This window comes from Procambarus clarkii, chromosome 29, assembly GCF_040958095.1.
Source record: "Procambarus clarkii isolate CNS0578487 chromosome 29, FALCON_Pclarkii_2.0, whole genome shotgun sequence".
Lineage (NCBI taxonomy): Eukaryota > Metazoa > Arthropoda > Malacostraca > Decapoda > Cambaridae > Procambarus > Procambarus clarkii.
The window spans coordinates 13771429-13778318 of NC_091178.1; positions in this window are offsets into that span (position 1 = coordinate 13771429).

Genomic DNA, 6890 nt, shown 5'->3' on the forward strand with positions numbered 1-6890 from the left:
TCACTAATGTTTGTATTTTAGCTTCCAAATCCATAATTTTATTTTTTAACCAGTTAATTTCTTCTGTATCTTTGCTTGTTTGCCTTAGCCCATCGAGGGTTGGAAACTGCTTACTAGAGGTGACATTAGGAGCTTCCAGCTGGGTGCCTCCTGCAGCTGGACCAGACGCCTCCGGCGTCCTGCTCATGGTAGAGAGGGCGGGGCGTCGAGGGCAGCCAGGATGCCAAACATCTACACCCTGACGCATACACCTGGGACACTTCCGGACCAGAGGAGAGGCTTCCTCCCCATCCTCAAGGGTAGGGGGGTCCCTGTGAGGACACTCCCTTGTTTGGTGCTGTTCAGCACAGAGACCACACACAGGGTCATGTTGACAGTACCTAGAGATATGATGAGTACCATGGCACTTATAACAAACAACAGGGGGGGATACCCAAGATTTTATAGGACTTGATGGGATGAAATGTCCAAAAAAGGTGTAATGTTCAGGGGGAGGGTCACCGCCATTCCAAACAATGATGATCCTGTTGAGAGGATGACCATCCTTATATATCCGTCTTGCCTTGTAGACCCCGTCAAGGGTATAAGCTCTATCAAGAGGATACTCTTTGGGAAAACTGGTAACAATATATTCCTTAAATTTTTTAGGTCGATTGATGATGTCTTCTCTGGTGAAAACAATATTAGCAATCTCACCTTTAACCAGTTGAGTGATGATATTTTCCTGCTTACGTGACACAAAGATGTAAGGGGATGTTGGTCTAGGTCGGACTATATCGAGGAGTGTTTTGGAGAACTTAGTAGAAAGTTGTTCGAACCATTTAAGTTTATCGTTGGTGGATGTTCCAGCTGGGAATGCCAGGCGCACATAGTCAGCGCGGGGAGCAATAGGAGGCTTGGGTGGGCGGGCCACTGGCTGGGTGGGCCCACCACCGCCCACCTCCACCGTCTTCACACGGGTTCCGGTGTTTCTGTCATCATTGCCAATGTCCTCATCGCCATCAGCAGAGTCTGCAAGTTTAGACTTTCTTCTCGCATTCCTTGATTGTTGCAAATGCCACTCATTTCCGTTATCCAGATCAGCATCGGGTTCCAGGTCATCGGGTGACTGCACCCCACTTCGAGCATCAACATATTCCTCGGCGGCGGGCTCAGGATCCATTGCTTGGAGATCACTTGGATTAGCAAGCACAACAGAAGATAGGGTGGTACTGAGCCCGGTTGCCATAACAACGGGCCAGGAGGCGCAGCACAGGGTAGCTGCCCGGGGCTCCACCACTCGCCCAGGCTAGGACACTGTCACCCACCTCATGTAAACACACCACCAGTCGCGCACACAAACCACGACCCTGGGAAGGAGGGCCCAAGGACTATTTTACACACGAGGGGAGCGTGGGGCCAGGTACACCACAAGGCGGCCCAGTGCCGTCCCACTGTACCTCTGGGTAGACTCCAGATACCGCCTCACAAATAATGTCTGCATGAAGTTCTATACAATCCAGCTATCCACAACCTACAACAGTTGGTAGTCAAGGTGTCGCACACTTAGTACCGCTGCACCTGAACGATTGGGCACGCTAAAGGCTCAATGTTAGGACTAGGCCTGTGTTAAACCGGACGAGGGGCACATCCTGACCAGCCAGTCCCGAGGCTACGGGAGAACTCCGGCGTGCTAGTGTCCTATTTAAAGGAGTTAAAAGTACAAGAACAGATGCATTCGAACTAGGCACACCTCAAGGCGGTGTCCTAAGCCCTATGCTCTTCAATATACTTATGCACAAACTTATCCATGACATACCTGTACAACCTACGGAAACAGTTATATGTTATGCTGATGATATTTGTATTATGGCACACAGTAAACCAAGGCTACAAATGTTACTTGATGCATTCTCCAAGAAAGTAGTAGAATGTGGCCTCATAATCTCTGTTGATAAAACAAGGGTTCTTATTCCCCATTCTCTTCATGCTAACTATACTATTAATGGAGTGCCCGTGGAGACTTGTGAGTCTTATAAATATCTTGGAGTCGAGGTTAATGATACAAATCTCATCAGCAACCTGCGTAAAAAACTTGTTGAGCGTCTTAAACCTCTCAGAACTCTTGTTGGCAAAGGATTTGGCATTAACATAAAATATGCTCGTAGTTTTTATATTGCCTTTATACGATCTGTTGTTGATTATTATGCCTTGCATCTTCTTAATTTTTCTCCTAAACAATTACAAGGCCTAGATGTAGTACAGAATGATGCCATGCGCATCATCCTGGGTTGTCCTAGAACTGTCAGAATTGTTAACATGAGAAAGGAACTAAACTTACCTTCCATTTACGAAAGAATAGTTCTACTTAGTACTATGTTTTGCGCCAAAACTTTGAAAAATAATGGTCCCCCCAGCTCTATTCAAATTAAATTGAGATCCATTCTAAACAATTCTGACTGTTCCCTCAATCCGCCGCAAAAAGCTCCCTACAGTGTGTGGCTCAGTTGTTGTGTCTATAATCTTCAGAAACTGAATGTATCTCTTAACCCTGATAAAACTGTTCACTATATTCCCCCTTGGAAAGATGTGGAGGTCTCTCTGCATTATACTCCCATCAGTGTAAAACAAATGTATAACACTGACATTTTGAGATGTATAACATTAGAAGCTATTGACAGTCATCTTCAAATTCTCAAACCGACTGAATCCTATGCCTTTACTGATGGCTCTGTGCAGTTAGGCACTGGTAGAACAGGTTGTGCATGTGCAGTGTATAAAGGGAATGAAATGATCATGACTAGTACACAGAGATTGAACAACTGGGCAAGCACGACACAGACCGAGCTATTGGGTATTTATCTAGCCACTGAATACCTTAAGCTCAATGGTGGTGGAGTTATTTTCTGTGACTCTAAAAGTGCTCTGCAGTCCTTAAATAACCCATCACAATGTATGTCGGAAGTAGCTTGTAATATTAAATGGAATGTAATTTTTGCCAATGATAATAATTCTTGTATAAAATTTGTGTGGATCCCATCCCATGTTGGAGTTGAAAAACATGACTTTGTAGATCAATTGGCCAATGAGGCTTGCAGGAAAGAAAACATTGATTATGATTTTGGACTATCTAATGCAGTTATTAGAAACATACAAATTAAAGAAATTAATTCAGATTTAGAAGAACTAAGAAATGCACAGAGACCTGAAAGCTGCAGTATTAAAAGTTATGACAAGTTCTGTAATAATAGGTATTTGTATGGTCAGCACAGTAACCGGACCAGGCAATGTGATGTAGTAATCGCGCGAATTCGCCTTGGCTATAGACACATCTGGCAGGTTAGTGAGGCTGAGCCACTACCAGAATATTCAGATTGTAAACTCTGTGATAAACCTTTAATGCATTCACTAGAACACTATATTGATGAATGTGAAACCGTAAAGGACTTTAGACCTCCTGGCCTATTGTACCACCAACTGTGTAACTATTTTATTGACTCAGGTGTCCTGGACGACATCCTAACAATTTACCCAAAATTTGCTTGTCCATTTTAAAGAATGAAGAACAATTTCTACTTATATTCTAAGCTGTATCACTTATGAACCCATCCCTGCACTTGTGTGGCAGTGCACAATAGAAAGTTGTTTTCACATATCCACACATTAAAACATTGATTGTAACCGTGATATATATGTGCTTCAGCCTACAGTTTAGGCCTATTGTCTTATGTATGACCCTCTGTCCTGCGTGACAGTGAATACTAGCATTATCCTCAATTTAATAAGACTATCAAAATCCTCAGATTAGGCAAAATTGTAATTAATTTTGTCAATAAAGATGTTAATAATAATAATGTGCCTCACGCTCCGTTTCTGACTCCGTCACATCTCTTACCCTCCCTCCCTCCCTTCCCTCCCACCTCCCTTTGTCCCTTCTCCCCCCCTTCCTTCCCCTCCCCCCCTCCCCTCAACATCAGTCGTTTATTGCAACCCATTCCAGCACCCTCCCCCCAACACACACCCTCCTACCCCCTCTCCTAACCACCTCCAACCCTCGCTTTGCCCCCGTCCCACCTTCATCCCCCCTCCTCCCCTCCCTATACACCCTCGAGAGCCAGGTATATCAGTAGGATCAGGCGCGGCGGCTCCTCGCTCGCCACGGACAAGGGGTGAATCCTTAATTACCAGCGGAAGGTGTGAAAACAGACGTCGTGGACCCCGGGTGGTGAGGCGTGGTTGTCGTTCCTCACCTGTGACACCTTCGGCGACCCTCCACCACAGGGGGGCGGCGGCACCCAGGGGAGGGGGGCGCTAGGGGACGAGGGGAGCTAGGGGAGGAGGAGCAAGGGGGAGGGGGGAGCCAGGGGACGGGGGGGGGGCGCCAGGGGAAGGGGGGAGCCAGGGGAAGGGGGGGGAGCCAGGGGAGGTGTGTGAGGGTTGGGGGGGGAGAGGGAGAAAGAGGAGAGGGTGGGGAAGAAGGAAGAGGGGTGGTGGTGGGTAGGGGAGTAGTGGAGGACGTTGGGGAGGTAGATATGACAGCAGAGGTAGAGGTAGATTGTAGATAGGTCGACTGGCTAGCTTACCCTGCCCCTGGTTCCGAGGATCAATCTCGCAGCTGCCCGGTTTCTGACCACACGGGTAATGTGAAAGCGAAGACGATAAACAAAAAGCCTTCCTAAAAAAAAAAGAGAGAGGAAGAGAGAAGTGGGACACGAGAGAATAATTAAGACGAACACACGAACGTTAAAAACTACGACACGAACGTGACGCCTGGAGACTGAAGAACCTGGGGCCAGATTCACGAAGCAGTTACGCAAGCACTTACGAACCTGGGGCCAGATTCACGAAGCAGTTACGCAAGCACTTACGAACCTGGGGCCAGATTCACGAAGCAGTTACGCAAGTACTTACGAACGTGTACATCTTTCCTCAATCTTTGACGGCTTTGGTTACAGTTATTAAACAGTTTACAAACATGAAAACTTCCCAATCAACTGTTGTTATTGTTATAAACAGCCTCCTGGTGCTTCGGAGCTCATTAACTGTTTGATAATTATAAACAAAGCCGCCAAAGATTGAGGAAAGATGGACAGGTTCGTAAGTGCTTGTGTAACTGCTTCGTGAATCTGGCCCCAGGTTTGTAAGTGCTTGCGTAAATGCTTCGTGAATCTGGACCCAGATAGGGGTGCTCCTTTACTCAAGCACGAAGACGTTCACGAAGAGGAACACCAAGATTCAAGAGGAACGGGAGGAACGGAACAAGGAACGCAACGCGGAAAGGAAAATGGAGTTGAACATACAGTGAAAGGAACGAGAAAAAAAATAGAAACGTTTAGGTGGAAACTGAATAGAACGAGGAAGAGAACGTGAGAGCCATGACTCACGTTCGACGGTGACACCAGTTGGGCACAGCAAGTAGGCCTAAAAGCAACATGAGTAGGCTGGATTTTAGCCTTTTTGTTATGGTCTTTGATGATCTACACACAGGAGAGCGGATGGGCAAGTTGGACCACATTATTGGATAGTTCAGTTTGGGAGAGAGGCAACAGCAGACTTGGGAGAGGCAGCAGCAGACCTGAGAGAGGCAGCAGCAGAGTTGGGAGAGGCAGCAGCAGACCTGAGAGAGGCAGCAGCAGAGTTGGGAGAGGCAGCAGCAGACTTGGGAGAGGCATCAGCAGCAGACTTGGGAGAGGCAGCAGCAGACTTGGGAGAGGCAGCAACAGACTTGGGAGAGGCAGTAGCAGCAGACTTGGAAGAGTCTGCAGAAGACTTGCGAGACACTGTATTATATTGACTCGCCGTTGAAATAGTTTTTTCAGTGTCTAGAGTAGTTAGGAGACGCTAAAGCTGGCTCTCGCATAGTAAAGCTGGCTCTCGCATAGTAAAGCTGGTTATCGCATAGTAAAGCTGGCTATCGCACAGTAAAGCTGGCTATCGCATAGACAGAACGAAGGCCAATGTTTCCTGTTATCCTGATGAGGTGTCCAGGACTTCCTAATTACTAGAGACTCAACCCAAAGTTGGACTCAGGTTCCCGCCAGCAATATGTCACCCGTGGTCCAGTGTTCTAGATTCTGGTTCGCCCAGTATTGCGGAAAATGCCCTAATAGGGTAAATTCTTGTAATGTAAATACGCGGTAAACCTACACACCGCTGACTTGCGTGGTGTGAACTTTGGTTCTGTAAAGTTTACCCTGCAATTAGAACCGAGTTCAGAAAGTCTCAGTTTACGACTTATTAATGTTGGGATCAATTCTAAGGAGCTTTCTTTTTTACGGGGGCTGAGCTTCAGCTCTTTGGTTCCGCCTCTCCTCTATCAGTCAACTGGTGTACAGGTTTCCGAGCCTATCATATCTACAATGTAAACTGTGCATGGAGGCTGCCTCCATCACTGCCTAATGCCTCCCATTTGTAGCTTACCCTGACACTGAAGAATTTCATTCTAACGTCCCTGTGGCTCATTTGGGTACTAAGTAGAGGATGGAATGTTGGGGCGACGAGAGAGAGAGAGAGAGAGAGAGAGAGAGAGAGAGAGAGAGAGAGAGAGAGAGAGAGAGAGAGAGAGAGAGAGAGAGAGAGAGAGAGAGAGAGAGAGAGAGAGAGAGAGAGAGAGAGAGAGAGAGAGAAATGGGGAAAAGGGAAGGGAACAATCAGTGACAAACCATTACGACTATACGGCGTTTGAATGGGATCAGGATAAGGATTTGGGATGGGACGGGGGGCCGGAATAGTGCCCAACCACCTGAACGGTCGGAATGCCGACGTGCACGAAGCCAGACCGTCGCTCTACCGTCCAGTCCGAGGAGTTGTACCGTCCATGCTCTAAGACTGGTCTGACATATGAGGTATATAAGGTTCTGAATGATCCCTTACACTAGTTTCTAAAGACAGTTCTAGTGTTGAACATCCTA